General features: G+C 41.2%; 1 protein-coding gene across 1 annotated transcript in view; it reads left to right on the top strand.

Annotated features, from left to right (window-relative positions):
- CSMD1 (CUB and Sushi multiple domains 1) overlaps positions 1 to 21,360 on the top strand; it is a gene marked incomplete at its 5' end in the record, with an annotated part of 688,146 nt that overhangs the window by 469,130 nt on the left and 197,656 nt on the right. The window lies entirely within an intron of this gene.

The raw sequence follows: 21,360 nt of genomic DNA, 5'->3' as shown, positions 1-21,360 counted from the left end.
TCCAATGAGAGCCAGGTTTATTTTAGGACGTGTTTTCAAGCGCTAAAAATGCTTAATGTCGATCTCCATCTCCTTTAATAAGTGGTTGCAAATAAGCAAATACACGGATGGCTTCAATAAGTGATCTTTTGAATGGAGATAAACAGTTCGCCGAGACGAAAATGCATGCATGTTTTTGAAAGGCCAGATTTCCAGCTGATGATAAATATTCCGGACCAGACACAAACCACAGGGCTGTTTCCCGTTTCGGTTAAATTTCCCTACTAATTACAGGCATTTGTATGCAAGTTTATTCCAATTTATTTGAATAGGACTACTTTGGTGACAGTGTAAAAGGATGCTGTGGGTGTTATTTACGTAGGAAATGTCTGGAAAAAATCTGCCAGTCTGATGCATTTCGTGAACATCTGTAGATAGGAAACTATCAACCTCATTTATGATGGCGCTAATAAATTCACTAATACTTTCAGCAGTGTTAGAACTGATGAATGTTCTTATCTCTTTCTTCCAAACTTATCTTGTGGCTTCAGGCTTTTCACTTACTTCTCATAAAGAGAGGTGCTAGTGAAATGATTAGTCTGCAGTTACGAGGACGTAGGATTACAGCTTCAACAATATAATCTTCTATTTCCCGCCCTTCACTCTATTTCCCGCCCATGCACTTCGTTAGAAGAGGAACACCAAGATATTTCTCACCGAAATGAATCTTATTTACAAATCCACAGCCTTGCTTAATTACTTAATGGGCTTATATTTTAGTTGGCCAAACATAATGCTACGGTCCTGTTTGTTAAGATCCGCTTGGAGTGGCTGTTTTTCGATGCCAGCACCATTCTGATACTACCTGTGTCGTTCGTGTGTTCCCTTACCCTCTGTGTATCTACAGGCGCGCGTTTCTCTGTTCTCATTCTACGTGCAGAGTTTAAAATGTGGGTTATAGAACGTGTTCATAGAATTAACCTTAAGAAGGCCAACAGCAAACAGTATAGGGACCGTGGAAATAAACTGCCCGGAGATTGTCTGATGCTTTTAATCTCTTGACCTATTTTTGCATCTACCTGAAAATAGGTACCGCCTGTCCACAAGCCTCTAAATCCAGATTTGTTCCTAAAATTGAGATCCGTGAGATCATAGTAAAAACAACAAAAGCCCCCGCCCTATGCCAGGTCTAAACATGTCACAGCTCCTTCCTGCTTTGTCCTCAGAAAGCCCTCTTTTTGAGGTACGCTCCTTTTTACAGGAGAAAGGACACAAGGTAGTGTCTTCAGCCCGCACAGGCTCTGGTCACCCTGCTTGTGACCCGGGGAATGCCCAGAGACCCTTCGTCACGAAGGCGCTTTACCAAAGGCAGAAGCAGCGCCTGCACTGTTGCGTTTGACAAACAGTGACACCGAGGGTCACGAGTAGTTGGGGGACACGCGGAAGGGAAGGAAGCCTGCAGGTCGGTGTTGGAGATGCGGCTTGTCTGGCACTGAAACCAGAGCTGTGATCGCTGATCTGCACCTGCTTCTCCGTGAAGACTTTCAGTTTCTCATCCAGAAGTGAGCGCCTGGCCCCGGTAGTGATAATGGGCCATCTTTCCGGATGAGCACTGATAGGAATTTCCCCAACAGAAAACAAACGTTTTTATCTGAGGGGATGAAGCATAAACTTTTAATGACTGAGAAAGCAGTTCCAGGAAGGTCTGATCAGATACGGGTGATCTGGGTTCTCTTGCGGGGTCCGAGCGGAAGCTCAAAAGATCGGCACAGTTGAGCATGCCACGTTCTGGAAGCCAGATGTCCTTCTTTTAATTTTTTAAGCAATTATTTATTTATTTTGACAGAGGCAGAGATGGCGCGAATGGGGGAGGGGCTGAGAGAGGACAGCCAACCCCAGGCAGGTTCCACACTGTCCCCACAGAGCCTGACGCGGGGCTTGAACCACGAACCGTGAGGTCAGGACCTGAACCGAAATCAAGAGTCAGACACTCAACTGACTGAGCCACCCAGGCGCCCCCGTCCTTCTTTTCTTTTATCTATCTGGGTAGGAAGTTTGACACGGCCACACAGAGGGACACGGTTGTCACCCTTGCTCTGGGCTCTTTTCTTCAGAAAAACTACCAGAACAGAACAAAACAAAGAAGCAAATACATGGAACCTTAAAGATGTATGTAAGCAATGATGATGCTGGGTTACCCGGGAAATTACAAAATCTGAGCCAAGGGTGCGTGGCACGAACCTGCCGCTGGGGAACAGTCTGGTGGTAGCCATTCTAGAACTCGGCAGGGAAGAGCAGAGAAGTTTGGATATATATGAACATAAGCGTGTCTATTGACATACGTGATATGTGCCATATACAGCAATAGACCAGGGTTGGTTGACTTCACTGGAATTGGTGGGAGGAGAGCTAATAAGGTTGAAGCCATGCACCCTGTCGGAGTGTTTGTCTTTGTCTTATCTGAAATAAGGAAGGGCACACCCCCCTGTGTCTGGGTCCCCGAGCTATTTGAGCCCCTTCCGGACCTTTGGCAGTTTGCCAAGAGGATGGCCTGAGTGTTTCATTCTTTCCCATGCGTGTTTGTCCTGTATTTGTCACAGAGACAGCTTCATGTCCTGGATCTCCTGGAACAGGCTGTTCTTTGGACTTGCTGTCACCTGGGTACCTGCTACCTCGTCCCTTGGACGAGTTCAAGAAAAGTTAGGACCTCGCAGTTTAGATTTTTCTCGTTGTTAAAGTGAAAATAGTGTTTTATTTTTCAGATTTCTATATCCTGTGTGGGAGTGGAAATCCTTTTGTGGGTTTCCCCTTGCCCAAAGATAAATATATAAATACCAAAGTTATTCTTTTAGGTTAACCAGGGACAAGCTTTTCTTGAATGCTCCTTTTTACAATTTTTTTTTTTAAAGTGGGCTCCACACCCAACATGGAGCTTGAACTCACGACCCTGAGATCAAGAATTCCATGCTGTACTGGCTGAGCCAGCCAGGCACCCCTTGAAATGCTCATTGTGGAAAAAAATGGTCTATCTATGTCTATCATCCATGTAACACGTACATAATTGTAACACAGTAATGTAGGATTTTCATCATAACTGTGAAAATTTTACAAATACTTACAGATAAATTATAGAATTAAATTGGATAATATGTTTATATTACAGATACATCATTAGCAGAATAAGTCCATCTAATCTAGAGCTGTTCCCCATTTTGAAATTTTTGAATAGAAACTATTCTGATTTTTACATATACCCGTGCTTATTTAATAATCATACTTTCCACGATTAAAACCTTCTCTTTTAAATTACACCATTATTCGGGTGCACCTGATACATAGTTCTGCCTCGCTAAGTTGGAAGATATTTAACCTCAATTCTGCAGCAAACCTTATAACACCCCACTGAATACATCTGTCCTGAGTTAGCATGATGAAGCCATGAGTGAATTTTATCTCCAGCACAAGGCTGCTGCAATTATGCAAGCCCCTTTGGTGCTAACGCATGGCACTTGGTGAAAACAGCACCAAAATCATTGTGTATGTAGGAACTTCTTTATTTCAGCATTTTTATCATGAGTTTTTGTTTGATTGTTTGTTTTGTTTTATTTCCTGTCAACATTCACTACTGGGAAACCCAGTGGAGCTCGTATAATATTTCTGGAGTCTCTAAGATACAACATTTGGCCCCTGGAAGGCGAGTAAGACAGAGAAGCTATGGTGCGCTATAGACTTCACATATCTTATAATACATCACGGGAGCCATTCTTAATTTTTTTTTTTTCTTGTTTTTTTTTTTTAAACATTTATTTATTTATTTTGAGAAAGAGAGACAGAGAGGGCCAACAAGCAAAGAAGGGGCAGAGAGAGAGAAAAGAGAGAGATTCCCAGGCTCAACACAGAGCCCAACATGGGCCTGGAATTCACGAACAGTGAAATCATGAGCGAGCTGAAATCAAGAGTGGGACTCTTAACCGACTGAGCCACCCAGGCGCCCTGTGGTGCCCCCATTGTTGAAATAGTAGCCCAGCTATGAACACGGCCCGATGTGAAGGCCATTGTCCCATGTCTAGGGATCTGGCCACAGACAGAGAAGCCTATACTGGTGGATCAGAACCAGGAACGTACAAGCTATGACAATGACAGCATCACATGAAAGGATAGGGGAGAATAAGACAAAAATATTGCAGTAATTGGTACATTTAGAGTATATTTATTCTGAACCCGGTTGGAGTTTGAATCAGTGCTGTGTAGTTACCATGAGGAAGAAAAGGAAAATTGGTAGAGAAGAAAATATAGTGAGTCTCACTGTTTGAATTGCATGTTACTCCTTTACAAGGGAGGGTTAGCTGGAGGTTTGTTATTTGTCACATTTTAGCAGTGTGTTTATTGTCATTAGTTGAAGTGATGATCTACCATTATAAAATATTTGTAACATATTTTACTATAGATTTGATTTTGACATCAGTGTTTTTTAAGCATTCATTTGTCTAGAGCGCTCTGTGATACAGGGTTATTATTTCAAGTGCAGCCAGTTCAGAACTGATAGCTCACTAAGTCCTTCTCACATGTATTTATATAATCGGTAGTTAAGCATACAGTGAAAACAAGATTACAGATCACCAGTGTATAAGACCTCATCAAAAGGTATGTAGTCAGACAAAAAGATAAGATTGTCTAATTTCCCTTTAAAATGACCTGTTTTCCAAATATTTGATTCAATGAAACAAAGGAGGAAGGTATAAATGTACTGGACACATAGAATAAAAGAAATGACATCATTCAGCATTAAATGTAGCTTTGAATTTGTGGCAATACAAGCAAAAAGGAAATAGATGTTATTTACATAATTTTCTTTTTAAAAAGGAAAATGTAGTAGTTAATTAAAAGAGACGATTTCCTTTGTTCTGTATTCTAAAAGGTACTTACAATTTGCAAAGGAAGTTGTCTTCAAAACGCAGAAATGAACTTTGCATGATGGTCGTGTATCAATTTTTTACATAATGTGGAGAATATAATACAGTTAGCCACATTAATTTCCTTCCTGCTTGTGTTCAGTGATTCAGTAGGTACCATATTTTATTTCCTTTGTGTACTCATTTCAAAACAGGAATTCAGAGCGAACTATCTAGATAAAGATTGAATTCTGGAAAATGCACTGAGCTTTTTGAAATCAAAAGTACTAAATATTTTTAGTAGGATGTTCTCACAAGCGAATATTGACAACTTTGATTCGATTACGATGACTACAATGATCTTTATAAATACCTGCAAATTATTAATGTTTCAATGGCACTTTAGTATTACATTAATACTAATAAGGTTTCTCAGCTTGAATGCTGGGCATGAATAAAATCACAGGGGATGAGAAATTAAACAAGAATGAGCTTCAATGTAACTGTCACTGTGTTTACCCAGATTTCACTCTGTGTACTCAGAGATTAAAGCTCACCGCTTCCCACCTAGTGAACATCTCGTAAACCAGTACTCATTCAAAGGTATAGTGAAGTTATCTTCTTAATCACTTCATGGCAAGCCCCTTTTTGTGTTTATTTATATACTAAAAATCCATAAGATTTTTTTCTAAATGTTCTTCTTTCCAAGAATCACCTCTACTAACTTCCAGTTTGGCAAACAAAGATTGCCTCCCTTAATCCTTTAAAAATGGGTTCAAGTCACATCAACTGATAATTATTCATGTCTTCCTAGTTTTCTGTCAAGTTCTAACTCTACCGAGGACCACAGAAGTTTTTGAACTTGATGCTTGAACAGTGTGAGGGTTAAGGGGTGCCAAACCCCCAGTCATCGAAACTCTGCGTGTAACTTGTGACCCACCAAAACTGAATGACTAATAGTCTACTGTTGACCAGAAGACTTACCGACGACATAAACAAGTCAGTTAACTCATGGTTTGCATGTTATATGTCTCATATACCATCCTGTTACAATAAAGTAAGCTAGGCAACAGAAAATGTTATTTAAAAACTCACCTAGAAGCAAATACGGCACTGAACGAAAGTTTCTCTATAGTCTTTGGAATTTTAGGCGTTAAATTTGTGAATGGGCAAGAGTGCGATGTATAGAACTGAGGACTTATCTTAAAATTGCACCTGTGGAGTCCTACTGCTCCCACACTTATTTAAGAGGTGGGTCCTGGCCTAATGTGTATTTGTCAGCTGGCCTTCTGGATGCTGCTCGGGGGAATCGTCAAGCATTAAATCAATCATGCTGCTGCTACTCAGGCCGCTCGTGACTCAGAATTGAAAACGAGTCTGGTTTCAAATGAACTGTTGTCGTTTGGTGCATCTGCCCTTGTGAGTCATTTGAGGCTACTTTTTTGTTTGATTGTTCTCTACGTGGAGTGGGTTTCACAGAACGTGCACGTTTTGCCTTCATTCCACCCCTGGGTGATAGTCGTTCCTCCCTCCTCGCTCATTCGTGCTCCTGCTAAAGTAATTTGTGGGCATCCCTGCATTCATCATGAATTATCCGAACGTCTCTCATGTACGGCATGCTCTGGGATCTGTGAACAGAGTCATGACAAGACAAGCGGACGTGGTCTCTGCTCACATAGAATCTAAGTTCTAGCGGGGGGCATAACAAACGAGAAAACCTAGCGTGTCCGTGATGGTTACAGATTGTGCAAAGTGCCTTGTAGAAAGTAGACAGAGCTCTGACATGCAGAATGACTGCTGTGCTCTGTTTTAGCTAGAAAACACGTTTTAAAGGAAGGGTGGAAGAACAGTAGTCAGTCACAAAAACACTTAGGGGAAAGCACTAGAGTCCAAAGAAACTATGGTCACAGCGAGCCCAGGTGGAAGCGTGTCTAGCACACACATGAAAGTGAAGAGAACAAGAGTCTAGAATAGAGGGAGCAGTGTGAACAGTAAGAAGAGAGGTAGAGGGGCGCCTGGGTGGCGCAGTCGGTTAAGCGTCCGACTTCAGCCAGGTCACGATCTCGCGGTCCGTGAGTTCGAGCCCCCCGTCGGGCTCTGGGCTGATGGCTCAGAGCCTGGAGCCTGTTTCCGATTCTGTGTCTCCCTCTCTCTCTGCCCCTCCCCCGTTCATGCTCTGTCTCTCTCTGTCCCAAAAATAAATAAACGTTGAAAAAAAAATTAAAAAAAAAAAAAAAAGAAGAGAGGTAGAAATAAGGCCCAAGGGTGAGCAAGGGGGAGAACCACAGCGCCTTGTAGCACGGACTTCGTCATAAGGGTGATCGGAAGTCGTTGAAAGGGTTCCATCGGGGACGTGGTATCATCTGGTGTGTCCTTCCCACAGATTAAGCTACTGAGTAGAGACAGGTGGTGTGGGGCCGTGGCAATAACAGAGGGTCATCTGTATTGGGTAGGCCCTTTGCAGTCACCAGGAGGGGTGACGTGGCTCCGAGGAGGAGGGGATATGTGGAGAGACAAGGATTTGACATGCAGATGGTGGGTAGACCAGATGGTATCCCGGACGGACATAGAGAGTGAGGATAAAGCGGAAGTCAGAAGGCCCTAGAGTTTGTTTTGAAGGATGTATCTGAATTGAGCGCTGTTTGCCAGGATGGCGTGACGTAAAATCCTGACTTCTCCAGAGTCAGTCGCCGCACATACTCAGAGTTCTGAAATTATATCCGGTTGTTTTCATGTGATTAAGTAATAGAGGAATAGAAGGGATTTTTATTTAAATTTAATTTTCACAAATACCCGAAATATTTTGTTGATTTCTACTAATTTTATGATTAAAATACTTAAAAAGTTGTGGAGTGAGGAAGTTTGCTAATGAAAGCCACTTGGCCCTTCAACTCTTCTTTTGTCTTTGTTCCGTCGTGGGTTAGTCGCTGGCGCTATTGATTCTTTTGTCTGAACGCCTGTTGTAAATGCTGCACCGCGTATTTTATGGTGATGGTTTTCTCTTTATCGCTAAGTATTGTATTGTGGGCTTGCACATTAATGGCGGACAAACATGATTGGAATATCTGCTGGTTCGAGACTGCCATGAGAATCTACACGTTTCTGAGAATGGCAGGGAACTGGGTTTTCTTTTCACCGCCACCCTCCTTGTGATCTTGTAGCTCGGTTTGCTTTGCAGTGAGCTCACTTTCATTAAATCTTAGCCTGTTTGAGTCCGCGAGTACTCTGGGAAAACAAAATTGTTGAGCCACAGTGCGTTTCTGAGTCCAACTCTAGAAAAATAATGTGGGAAATATTTATTAGATGTCATGCTGTCATTATCTATACACATACAGATCCTCTATGCCCGTGTAATGGGTAAATCTAGAGATTTTGTCCTTCTAGAGCAGACACTTCAAGAGAGTCCCACAGGCAAAAGTATACTGCTTTATTGACAAGTTGTGGTCACTCGAAAATTATTATTCTGTGTTTTTAATCATCCCATTGGCTTCGGGATCTTCTTACCAGCTTAAAACTCGTGATATTATTTTATCAAATTCATCCCTTGGGTGTTACAAGTTGAAAGAATATTCTACTGCCGGTCTTACAGATCTTCCACGGTAATTAGCTGGGGAATAAAGATGCCATAATTTGAATAAGTAATTACGGGTGACTCGGTGACTTAGCCAACCACCGGCTAATCTTTTATGAGATGCTCAGTCCTATGAGATGGTCTAGATCAAGGCTCTAGACGCAGGGGAGCGGAGTTCAGTCACGTAGGTGATCGAAGAAAAGTTCTGAGTGTCAGAAGGGGAAGCAGTTTTAGAAGGGGGGATGACACATGGCTGTTTCCCACTCCCCAAACTATGAGGCTCCCTCCACCTGTTCATCAGAGTTGTCTATGTTCTGTGTCCCATTTCGTAAGTAAAACTGAAGTGCAAACGCCCTTTCCTAGCGGGCTCTCATCAGATCTACTGCCCCGTACCAGATATGTGATCAGCAAGAGAGCCTTTCAGGGCATGTTCTCCTTAGGTCCCTGGTGGGTTTTTCATTTAAAAACATACGTTCCCCTAAATCTTGACATTCCCCTGATTCCTAACACTGAACTATGGCCACAGTGTTCCACTGGTCCTGTTTCTGCCCCTTTCCAACCCAGTGCCACACCGGGATTTATCCCTCCATGCCTCCTTGATCCTAACTTTCGTCACCTGACAGAAATCCTTCAGGGGCTCAACAGTGTGTCCCTTGCTTCTTATGGCATCTCTGTCCAACGTGTCAATGGGTTTTGTCACTCAGTTTCCCCTCAAGCCATTTAATTTGGTCAGACACTGTCCACCACACTGTGTACGTTTCCATTTTCACCCGAGTGCTCCTGTGTCCTCCTCACCAACGACCCCTCCCCCATGTGTCTCTGCCTTTCAGAGTCCCACCTGTGCTTCTAGAACCACTCAGCCTGCCCCAGCCATGAAGCCTGCCTGTACTATGTCAATCCATGGTCACTGCTTTGACCTCTGTTTGTATTAGCATTGATTATCCACACGCTTCAATTACAACACATTTTCCCCCTTAGTACTATTTTTTATGGCCTCTAAGCCCAATTAAACTGTTAGTTGTATGGTATTCTGGGAAATATGGCCCTTCTTCCACACCTCCTTTCTTTAATCTCTGTACAGAACTTAGTAAATTGTGTTGATGCACTTGTTTTCATGTGATTTAATTATTAGGTGATAACGTCCAGTTAGGGGGGAGAAATTTCAAAGAGACAAGGGGTAGGTCTGTGATCTTGTTTTTGATTGTCCATTTTTTAAATAAAAATTGTATAATTCCCTATTGTAAGTGAACGTTTTTTTATCTTTACGTATTTATGAAGCGTTTTGTATTTTCTACAGATACATGTGATGCATGGATTTGTTTACAAAATTATACTAAGACTCTGCTAGTTCTTGGAGATGTATGGTCACCCATTGTAAGGAGCTCGTTCTGAGCATTGAGAGGGATGTAGACAAGGAGATTGAAATGCCCTGTGGTCCGTGCTGTGGTCTGTGTTGTGCTTCCGTGCTGTGGTAGGGTTAGGTACAACCTAGGGGGCCCTGTTCATGCTGTCTCATGTGTCTGACTCTAGACCTGACGTTCTTATCCCACCTCTGCTGGCTTTTTATTGTGGTAAAAAAAACACGTTAATGTTAAACTGAACAGTCCTAACCATTTATAAGCGTGTGGTCCAGTAGTGTTAAATATATTCACGTTGTTGTGCAACGGCTCTCTAGAACTTTTTCATCTTGCAGATCTGTATGCCATTGAACAATATCGCCCCTTCTCCCCTCCCTCCAGCCCACGGAAACCCCTTTTCTCCCTTCTGTTTCTCTGATTTTGACTATTTTAGAGATCGTGGAATCATACACTGTCCTTTTGTGGTCAGCTTATTTCACTTGGCAGAATGTTCTCAAGGTTCATCCATCTTTTAGTCTGTGACAGGATTTCCCTTTTTTAAGGCTAAATGATACTCCATTGTGTATATATACCACACTTTCTTCTTTCCGTGGACATTTGGATTACTTCCACCTTTTGGATGTCGTGAATAATGCTCTGAGTGCGCAAATATTTCTTTGAGTTTTTGCTTTCAGTTCTTTTGGATATATACCCAAAAATGGGACTGTTGGATCATAGATCAGTTTGTTGTCTTTTTCTGGTTCCCTGAGGTGAAGGTCAGGTTGCTTACCCGAGGTCTTCATTCGTTTTGTAACGTGAGCATTTACCACCGTGATTTCCCTCGTAGTACCACTTCGACCGCATCCTGTAACTTTTTGGTGTGTCACGCTTTTGTGTTCATTTATCCAGATATGTTCTGAATTCCCTTGTTATTTGGTCTTTGACCTATTGGTTGAGTTTAGGATTCATTGGTTAATTTCCACAAAATGTTTTTATTTTTCTGTTTTCTCTCTGCTGGTGATTTCTAGTTTCATTCTATTAAGGTTAGAGAAGATACTTTGTATGATTTCAATCTTCTTAAATCAGTTTAGGTTTGTTTTGTGACCTGGGTGGCTCAGTCGGTTAAGCGGCCGACTTCGGCTCAGGTCACAATCTCTCGGTCCGTGAGTTTGAGCCCCGCATCAGGCTCTGTGCTGACAGCTCAGAGCCTGGAGCCTGCTTCCGATTCTGTGTCTCTTTCTGTCTCTGCCCCTCCCTTGCTTGCACTCTCTCTCTCTGTCTCTCTCTCTGAAAAAAAAAAAAAGAATAAACATTAAAAAAAAAAAGATTTGTTTTGTGACCTAACACATGGTCTGTCTTGGAGAATGTTTCATATGTGCTTGAGAAGGATGTGCATTCTGCTTTTTTGGGTAGAGTATTATGTAAATATCTGTTAGGCCCAGTTGGTGTTCAGTGTTGTTTGAGTCCTTCCTTATTGAACGTCTGCCTGGTGCTTCTGTCCATAACTTAAAATGGGGTATTGAAGGTTCTCAGTATTTTTGTGCTGTGTCTATTTCTCTCTCCACTTCTGTCAATGGTTGCTTCCTATAATTGGGCATCCTAAGTTTGGTCACATCTGTATTAATAATTGTACCTTCCTGGTCAGTTGATCCTTTTCTCATCACACAATGTCCATCTTTGGCTTTTGTGACAGTTTCACCTTACAGGCTGTTTTATCTCTGTAAGTGTGGCCACTCCCGATCTGTTAGTTTCTTACTTTTATGAAATATCTTTTACATCATTTCATTTTAAGCCTATGTGTATCCTTACATCTAAAGTGAGTGTCTTGTAGGCAGCATATGATTGGATCTTGTTTATTTTTTATCCATTTTGCCAGTCTGTGTCTTTTACTTGGTGTATTTAATTCATTTACATTTAAAGTAATCACTGATGAGGAAGGACTTGCTATTGCCATTTTACTCATCTATTTTCTGTATGTCTTACAGCTTCTTTGCCCTTCTTTTCTTCTATTGCTGATTTTTGTGTTCTGTTGTACTTTTGTAGTGATATGCTGTAATTTATTTCTCATTTCACTTTGTGTGTATAATGTAGTTATTTTCTCTAATGATACCATTGCAATTACATGAGGCTTCTTAAAATTGCAATAATATATTTTATGATAATTTTTATCACATATAAAATTCTACTTTATATCTGTTCTACTTTATATCTCCTCTTTATTGATGACACAAATTACCCTTTTATATTGCATATCCATTAACATAAATTTGCATTTCTTTGGGGGCAGATCTAGTGGTGATGAACTCCCTCAGTTTTTATCTGGAAATGTCTTAATTTCTTCTTCACCTCTGAAGGGCAGTTTTGCTGGATATAGTATTCTTGGTTATCAGTTTTGGGTTTTTTGTTTGTTTGTTTGTGTTTTGTCTTTCAGCATTTTAAATATGCCATCTGAATCCATTTAACCTGCAAGGTTTCTGATGAATAAAATCCACTGGAAGTCTGATAGAAATTTCCTTGAACCTTACAGTTTTCTTTTCTCTTGCTGTTTACAAGAGAAAAAAAAAATGTTTTCTCATTGTCTTCTTGTTGTGAAAATTGATTACGGTATGTCTCAATGTAGGTTTCTTTAGATTTAACCTGGTTAGAGTTCCTTAAACTTATTTAATTGGTATGCCCGTTTCTTTCCTCAGATTTGGACAGTTTTCAGCCATTATGTCTTCAAATAGACTTTCTGCCTTCTTTTCTCTTGTTTTCTTCCTTCTGGGATTCCCATAATACACATAGAGTTCTGTTTGATGGTTTTCTATAATTCCATTAAACTGTATTCATTTTTCTGCCTTTTATTCTCCTCTGACTTGACAATTTCAAATGACCTGTCTTCTTCAAGGTTGCTGTTTCTTTCTTGTGCTTGAATAAGTCTAATGTTGATCCTCTCTAATGGATTTGTCAATTCAGTTCTTGTATTCTTTAGTTCACAATTTCTGTTTGGTCTTTCTTCATGTTTTTGTTGTTGTTGTTGTTGTTGATATTTTTATTTTGTTCATATATCCCTTTCTTGATTGAGTTGAGTAGTTTATCTGTGTTCTCTTGTAATTTGTTGAGCAGTCTAATGACCATTATTTTGAATTCTTTGCCTGGTAATTCACGTCTCCATTTCTCTATGGTGGGTTTCTAGAGATTTCATTTGACCCTTTAATTTGACCATTTTCTTATTTCTTCATATGTTGTTTCATCTTCTGTTGCAATTTTGTTTTACCTTCTGTTCATCCACATTTCTCTGTCTCTGCAATTTAGTTTTGTAGAGGGTGGACTTTCGCCTGTTGGCCCAACTAGAGATTCTGAGTGCTCCAGCCTCTTCTTAGGATGTGTGCTCTTGGGTCTTGCGCATGTAATCTCCTGACAGGAGACGTTTGCTGGCTGCTAATCAGGAGCTTCCCCTAGATGTGTCTCTTACCATGGCTGCTTGCAACTTGAGCCCCCACCCCCACCCCCGCCACCCCTTCCTCCTGGCTATGGTACTACAAATTCTGGTGTGAACCAGTCCACATTATTGCCTTTGTTCTGAGGTACTGACTTCACATTTGTTCCTATCAACCCTTAGATTCAAGGAAGAGAGAAACCAGTCCCTCAGGCAGCTCTCTAAAAAGTCAGAACATTGGGTATATGTTCCACTGTCATCTTTCCATCCACAAGGAGAACTCGGAAGTTGGGACTTTCCTTCCAGTAGTGCCCACTGTGTCGTGGAGAGAGTCTCTGGCCATGAACTTTTCCACCAGCTTCAATGCAGTTTGCTTTGTGCTTCTCCAGGGTTCAGGAACCTTTTAAATGGTTTCTAAATTTCCTACGGGGGAGTTTGTCTGTATTGGTGTTAAGTTGGTGTCTCCAAGGGGGAAGGAAGCCCTGGGGTTTCCCTACTTTGCCATCTTGCCGACATTACTCCTAGAATTGATGTATTTTTTTTAAAAATATGAGTTAAATGTTGAAGGACTAGTTAAATTAATTCACATTGTTCAAAGAGCAGAGAATTTTAAAAAATATGTATATATGTTTATATATTTATACCTTTGCTTTACTACTGTGCTACCAATTTCTTAATCTGCTAACAAATAATATGTTTGGCCTGAATGCACACTGTTGCAGTTTTTTCTTTTCTTTTGTTTCTAAGGTATAGTTACAGTTGAGGTTCTGACATTGTGCTCATCAGATGTTATGTAAAATCCAACATGTTAAATTATTTCATACTTTGTCATATCATTAGTACAATTTATCTGCATAGTCTTCTGACCACACAGATATTTTATTCTGTAAGAATGTTCGTATTAGTCTGTAATGTTTCCTCAAGCCTATATACTAAATATCACAAGTGTCTGTTTACAATGATCAAATATCTATATGAAAGTGTTTAGTATTACACCTTAAGCAAATTGTGGAAGACTATTATTGATCATGGGTCAGTAACATCTTTTTGTAAAGGGCCAGAGGAACTATATTCAGCTGGAGGGCTAATGAAAGGAGTTACTACAGCAAGAAATAAACACGACCAGATTTGGCTCAAAGAACATTGCTCAATGTTATAAAACATCATGCCAAAAGAAAAGTGTGAAAATTATGGGTGTATTTTGCTAAAAACACTTTTTTTTTTCTTAAATAAAGTTCCTTGATTCAGTCAGTTAATCTGATGATTTGGCCTATTGGATAATAAGAATCTCAATGAAATCTGAATATTTTATATTTGCTTACTTCAATGAAAAGCAAAAACATGCAAAAACACATGCATTAAGTATTCCTATGTATACATATAGTCACAGGTATTAAATGTCCACATTTTATTTGATACGTATTTCCACTAGTCTAAGTGATACATAAATTAAACAATCCAAGATAGTTTTTATTGCCATTGTTATCATTTTAAACCTATAATTGACCTTTTACTCAGAAACCCTGGAAACACCAATAAATACCATTATATTTATTTTTGTGTAATTGAGGTTAAGTTCAAGTGTAAGGTTTGACATTTAAAAATTTCAACTACACGTAATATTCTGAGTTTTCTGAACTCTATGTGCATCTAGTAAGTTTTCAAGTGGGAAAACAGTTTCTCTAATTTGTAATAAGTATCTCTGTGGCCAAGAGGACGGAACTTTTTTCATTTCTAGCTTACGTGGTCGTTCTGCTCATGAAACAAGCATAGAAAGTCAGCCATGTGCACGTAGCTGAGGACCTTCTCCAAGACAGGATGTTTCTCTCTTCACTGTGGGTGAGAGGCGTGTTTAGCAATATGTCACTTGGGGCAGGTAATCTGTTCGCTGCTGTGTATTGGAGACATAGGGAGACATAGGTAGAGTACAATCTATTTCATAGCATTTGTTCTTTATTAATGGAAAATACGAGAACATGTTGTTTAGCAGCCAAGATAGACTGTAGCTAATAACTGTGATCATTTTGCACAGTGTATTATCCTTTTATCCATTTATTAATTCGGTCAATGTGTGTATGCTTATTCCAGTCCATGCACTAGATGCATTCTGTGCGCAGACGTCTTAGTCAGGTCTGGCTGCTGTGACAAAACACCACAGACCGGGGGGCTGAAACAACAGACACTTATTTCTCACTGATCTGGAAGATGGGAAGTCCAAGATCAAGATGCTGGCAGGTTCGGTTCCTGGTGGCGATCTGCTTCCTGGCTCGTAACCAGCCACCTTCTCAGTGTGTGCTCACCTGGCCTTTCCTGGGTGCACACGTCCGGAGAGAGGTGTCTCTTACCCTTCTCATAAGGGCCTTAATCCCATCGGGAGAGGCTCACCTGCGTGAATTCATCTAAACCTAATTATCTCTCAAAGACCTCACTTCCAGACACCATCACGTTGGGGATTAGAGCGTCAACAAATGCATTTGCGGGGGGTGGGGGAGGAGGTATGGAGGGAGGCACACAAGTATTCAACGTATAGCACTAATGAAGAAGAGGGAGCCAGTTCGAGTCCCCGTGGAGTCTGTAGTTTGATGAGGTTGATGGTCCAGGAACCATTTTAACCTTAACATGCAGTCAGAGCTCTGCCGTGTGGTGGTGGGACACGTGATCCACCAGTATTCAGAAGGTGTTAGGAGGGTGGAGCTCAGCCGTGCCCTTTCCAGACTTGAGCACTCACTTCCCTCCTCTCCATGAGTGAGAGACAAGGTCAGTGCTTCTCAACCTGTTCTGCCCGACACTCCTGTCCTGTCTTATCCACGGGTGGTTCACTGCCCGAAGTGGTCCTGTAATCACAGACATTTTGGAAACCCTTCAAATAAAGTCGAGGAGGATTCATCACCGCAGGATTTCTCTGTGCCTTTATATCTAAAATACTTCCAAACCTCCAAGAGAGATAAATAGAATCTCTATTTCCCCCAAATTTATGCTACGACTTTTCTTGACACAGAACATACAATCCCTTATGCTTTGAAGATTTCTTATGATCTACTAAGTGGAAAGAATACAGAAAGTATTTATTATGTGGACTTAGCAGGCCCACAGTTTACAGGTAAGAGAAATATTTTTAGGGGCTCAGTCAGTTAAGTGTCCAACTTGGGCTCAGGTCATGATCTCTCAGTTCTTGAGTTCACGTCCCGCGTTGGGCTCTGTGCTGACAGCTCAGAACCTGGAGCCTGCTTCGGATTCTGTGTCTCCCTCTCTCTCTCTGCCCTATCCCTGCTTGCGCTCTGTCTCTCAAACACGAATAAACGTTAAAGAATTTTTTTAATAGAAAAGAAGAAAATATTTTTAGCTCCACATGATGCTAAACTTCTTTGACAGTGATTTAAAAAAGTAGTTTCTATCAGATGCTATTTGATTAGTTAATGGGGTTTTCTGTGTACACATTCTGTTGTCATAGAGACGTATTGACTCATAAAACAGTGGAATATGAAAGTCTAGGTGTGCAGTGCGACGCTCGTTAGGTTTATGTCTATGTGATCATAACATTTGACATTTATTTCATGTATTGTCACCTCCCATGGCATCTCCCTAAGTGAAGCTGTGATGCCTTTATTCACCAGTTTTCCATCACATCGTCTGACCCTTTAATACAAGTTTCCATTTACGGGTTACAGACCTGATCAGTAACACTTCTGTTTTAGGGTGTAACGTACCTACCCACGTGTAAAGACAGCTTTTTATCCACCAGTTTTGTGCAAAGGGATGGTTATTAATTTAGTTAGCAAAAGAATGTGCCCCCCAATTCTTTCCTTTTCAAAATTAAGGAATATCACACGGGGTCCCTCTGGTGCTTATGGTGGCCTCCATGTGTACTTAATAATGCCCCTGTATCTGCGTAGTTCCTTCACCTCTCCGTCCTTGTCACGAACCCAGCTCTGGTGATCTCTCTGTTCAGGTCAGCTTACCGCTCTCTGTTTCATCTTCATTATTGTTTTGAGCGGTGCAGCTGGCATGACATAATTCCTTTTTTAAGTCGTGACCTTTAAAAATCACACGTCACACCGGCCAAAACGAGGACGGTGCCGAGGTGACGAAAGTCCTCCACGTCTGTCCGCTGTACCGACAAAGGCCCACTTTTCCTGCTCCAAACCTTTCAAAAAATTACATGTTTATCATGGATTTCAAAACTGTTTTCACTTTCAAAATTTAAGCAGACTGTTCTCTGCATTTTATCTAATGAGTTTAGAAGAACGGCTACAATTCCTTCCGGAGACCCGAGGAAGCTACTTGCCGCAATCCGCTTCGTAACTCCCACTGATGCTCCACTGGCAAAAGCAAAACCGTGAAGCTGTAGATTTGGTCGAATTACGACCCTTGCCTTTTTAATGACTTTGTTTTATATCCTTCGCTTGGAGGACTAGACACATGGAGAAACACAGACTGGTTTGGCTGTCTTCTAAATCTCATCCCAGCTTTAGAAATCAACACATTGCAAAATGTGCACATTTATAGGTGAAAGGATCCCAGTGTATATCTGTGTATAATATGGCATAAACGTCGCACTACATAAAAACACGTGTACCCTGTGTTGTTGCTCATTTATGGCAGCAGGGCTAAATCTTTAGAACACCCAACAATTACCTTCTTAGGAACTTCACATTTGATCGGGATACCTCAAGATTCAGTCAGGTTGCTTCGGAACCACCTTGTTAGAAGCCCAGCTTTATACCCTTTGCTGTATCACCATGTATGGCATGAAATGTAAATATGCTGTGCCTTGAAAGAACTAGAAATATTTTCTACAACGCTTTTGCTTACAATGGGACAATGTACTCTACCAGATGCCTCTCCTTCTGAAAAATTAATTTTGAATTTTCCTGCCAGATGGCTTCGTGTCACGACTTTATTTTAGAGAAGTTTTAGAGCAGGGTTCTTTTATTTGTATGTGCCTCCCTACGTGTCTCATTCTGTGTCTAAATCGCTAGCTTTTAGTGGACTGGTTTTACGATTTTATCTGGCACATAAGTGATAATACCACCCATGACTTAACATTAAAAGTCAGTTTTGCTCCAGCAAGGTTCTTCTGAAACTCTTCCTGTTACAGGTGTTTTCAGGAATGACACATACATGTGTGGACTTAAACTGACCTTCTTGCCAGCTCAAATTTCTTACCCTGCCTACTTCTTCTAGTACCTTCTTTATTTCACACGTTGATTAGTGTAATGATTGAATACACATAGTCTACCCTTTTCATACCAAAGATTGTTGAGTATGCCTCCTTCTGTGCCCTAAAGGTCAGAAAGCCATTGTTCTGTCTTGTCAGTTAGGACTTGTTGTCTTCCACTGTTACCACTATTTCTGGCGCTGGGATGCTGGCTCCCTCCTGTCTGGTTTCCCCGTTTGGGGTCCCTCATGTGCAGGGTTGCTGTGTCTCTGAGGGGTTTTACCCCGATCCTGTAAATCATAGGACTTGGTGCCGCTCTGCTGTGTTGGAACACTTCTGTCTGGGCTGCACTTCAACCCCACCTGGTTTTGGGTCTGAATCTGGCGCACCTTGAACTCTCCCCTCTGCTAGAGTGCTGGTTTTCTAAACCCAAACAAACATTAAAACCCCCACTCGTAACATAAATGTACTGTTTTCACTTCAGCTTGACTGACTCCCAGGGTAGCCAGCATTGCATCGTTAGGAGAGAAGCATGATGTATGGAAAATACTTGGCTCCGGTCCAGGGTAGCTCAATAAATACTTGTGGATTATCCTATCAATCATTTATTGACTTATCTCCATGTAAATACATGTAGAGGATATCACTAGGACTGTTACTAGAAGTAACAAACATCTCCATGTTGTTAGCTTCTAAAATACATGGGACACCTAGTGACACAGAGAAGCAAGACAAGGAAGATACTTCTGTCTACAGTTCAAATATCAGGGTAGGGGTGTCTGGGTGGCTCAGTCGGTTAAGCGTCCGACTTCAGCTCAGGTCATGATCACACGGATCGTGAGTTCAAGCCAGCGTCAGGCTTTGTGCTCACAGCTGGGAGCCTGGAGCCTGCTTGGGATTCTGTGTCTCCCTCTCTCTCTGCCCCTCCCCCACTCATGCTCTGTCTCTCTCTCAAAAGTAAACATTAAAAAAAATTCAAATATTGGGGCGCCTGGGTGGCTCAGTCGGTTAAGCGTCTGACTTCAGCTCAGGTCATGATCTCGCGGTCTGGTCCATGAGTTCGAGCCCCGTGTTGGGCTCTGGGCTGATGGCTCAGAGCCTGAAGCCTGCTTCCGATTCTGTGTCTCCCTCTCTCTCTGCCCCTCCCCCGTTCATGCTGTGTCTCTCTCTCTCTCAAAAATAAATAAACGTTAAAAAAACTTTTTTCAAATATCAAGGTCTACATATAACTGCTTCCTGTGTCTCATCATATCAAATACTGATTAAAATGATTTTTGTATGTTTTTGATTTATTCAGAAAATGTGTTATAATTCCTGTAGTTACAGATAAGTGCAGCTTATTTTTTTAAGAAGAATTGGATTTACACAATTGAAGTAAGGAGGAAATGAAAATAAATAAATATATAATAAATGCATAGAAATCAACTTATAATAAATATAGTGCACAGGTAAAATCCCATTATAGCTTGTATGTAAAGGGTTGGTGTTTCATAACTGGAATTTAATTTTGAATTACTTGTTGCATTTTTTTTATTTCAAAATATGTCTTTGGTTTACTTTGATTTATTTTTGGGTTATTGATATTCTCTTGTCTCTGACATGCCCGGTGTGCACCTAAAGTATACTACAATGAAAATGTGGTGCCACCATAAATTAGGTTTTTAGTATTTCAAGTTGTAATTAAATTTATACCAAGGGTATTTGAAGTATTTCTTTTTCAGGGTCAAATAAAAAAAAATAGTGACATATGGTAGTTGATATCTCTAGGCCGTGGTAGGAAAAATCGTGAAATTTAAACGTAGTTACAGTATATGTTCTCCAGTTGAGAAAGAGATAAATTAGAATTGTACCAATAAAACAAGAAAAAGCCCTAAGTGATCGTACTTTCCCATATTTAGCAATTTTGTCATACCTAAAAAGCCCCAATTGGCTTGAAAGATTGTGCCAGGGATTAAAAACAAATGCTACTCAATGCATTTTTAATATATAGCCATTTAATATGGCATTTAATATATAGCCATGTAGGGAAATATCAATTTCAACTTAGAAAACCTTTATGATACACTTCATACCTGCTCATCCCAGATAAAATCAATGTGTTACAAGACTTGAAATCATCCAGCTAGTTTATGTACCGGTGGTGTCCAATTCTGATGCACATTCTGTAGCATGTTTTTTTCTCAGATGAATAATCACACTGGTGGTAAAAGATGAAGATACTTTCTCTCTTTGCTTCAGTTCATCTCAGGTTTGGGGGGAAAGTGAGGCAAACTAGTTGCTTCTCAAACTTTAGTGCACACAAAACCTTAAGGATGGTGTTAACGTGGTCATTCTGCCTCAGCAGCTGTGAGCTGGGGCCCACACGGTGTGTCCTTGTCAGACTCTCATAACATGCTTTGTAAAGCAAGGAAGTGAAGGAATTTGATGTCTGCCGGTTGACCATTCAGTTACCGACCTCGAGAGATGGGGGCATTTACATACCTGCACTGGGAAACTTGACCTGTTAATTTGACTTGACTTTGCCCTTTCCTTAACATCACACACAAGGAGTCAGTTAGCTGTCTGTGAGGATTCGAGCAATATAATGTGTCCAGTACAATGATCCGTCCGTATCAATGTGCGTGGTTGCCGTTGCCCGGACCCAGAGCCTGCTGCACCAGGGAGCATATGCGGGGTCACATCGGCTCCTGCTTCCAGACGCACGTTGTGCATTCTGTAGCCATCTTGGATTTCTGAATAATTTTATCCTTGACCTCGTGGTTTTTAAATGAAGCCTTGATGGAACAACAGAGGGTGCACCCATGAGAGGAGGTGTCCCAGCCACAGCGCCCACACACACGCACACAGTCCTGGGTGGGAGGCAGGCTGCGCACAACCTCATCTTGCACGGCTGCCTGCATAGACCTGTTCTTCTGCTTCCCACCAATTTTTGCCTCTGGGTTGACTGGCGGGCTTCCTCACCTTCCCTGTCCCAGCCGTAATTCCCAAGCGTCCCCCATCCCAAC

Source organism: Prionailurus viverrinus, chromosome B1, assembly GCF_022837055.1.
Source record: "Prionailurus viverrinus isolate Anna chromosome B1, UM_Priviv_1.0, whole genome shotgun sequence".
Lineage (NCBI taxonomy): Eukaryota > Metazoa > Chordata > Mammalia > Carnivora > Felidae > Prionailurus > Prionailurus viverrinus.
The sequence above is the reverse complement of the archived record's forward strand: the minus strand, read 5'-3'. Positions and strand labels throughout refer to the sequence as shown.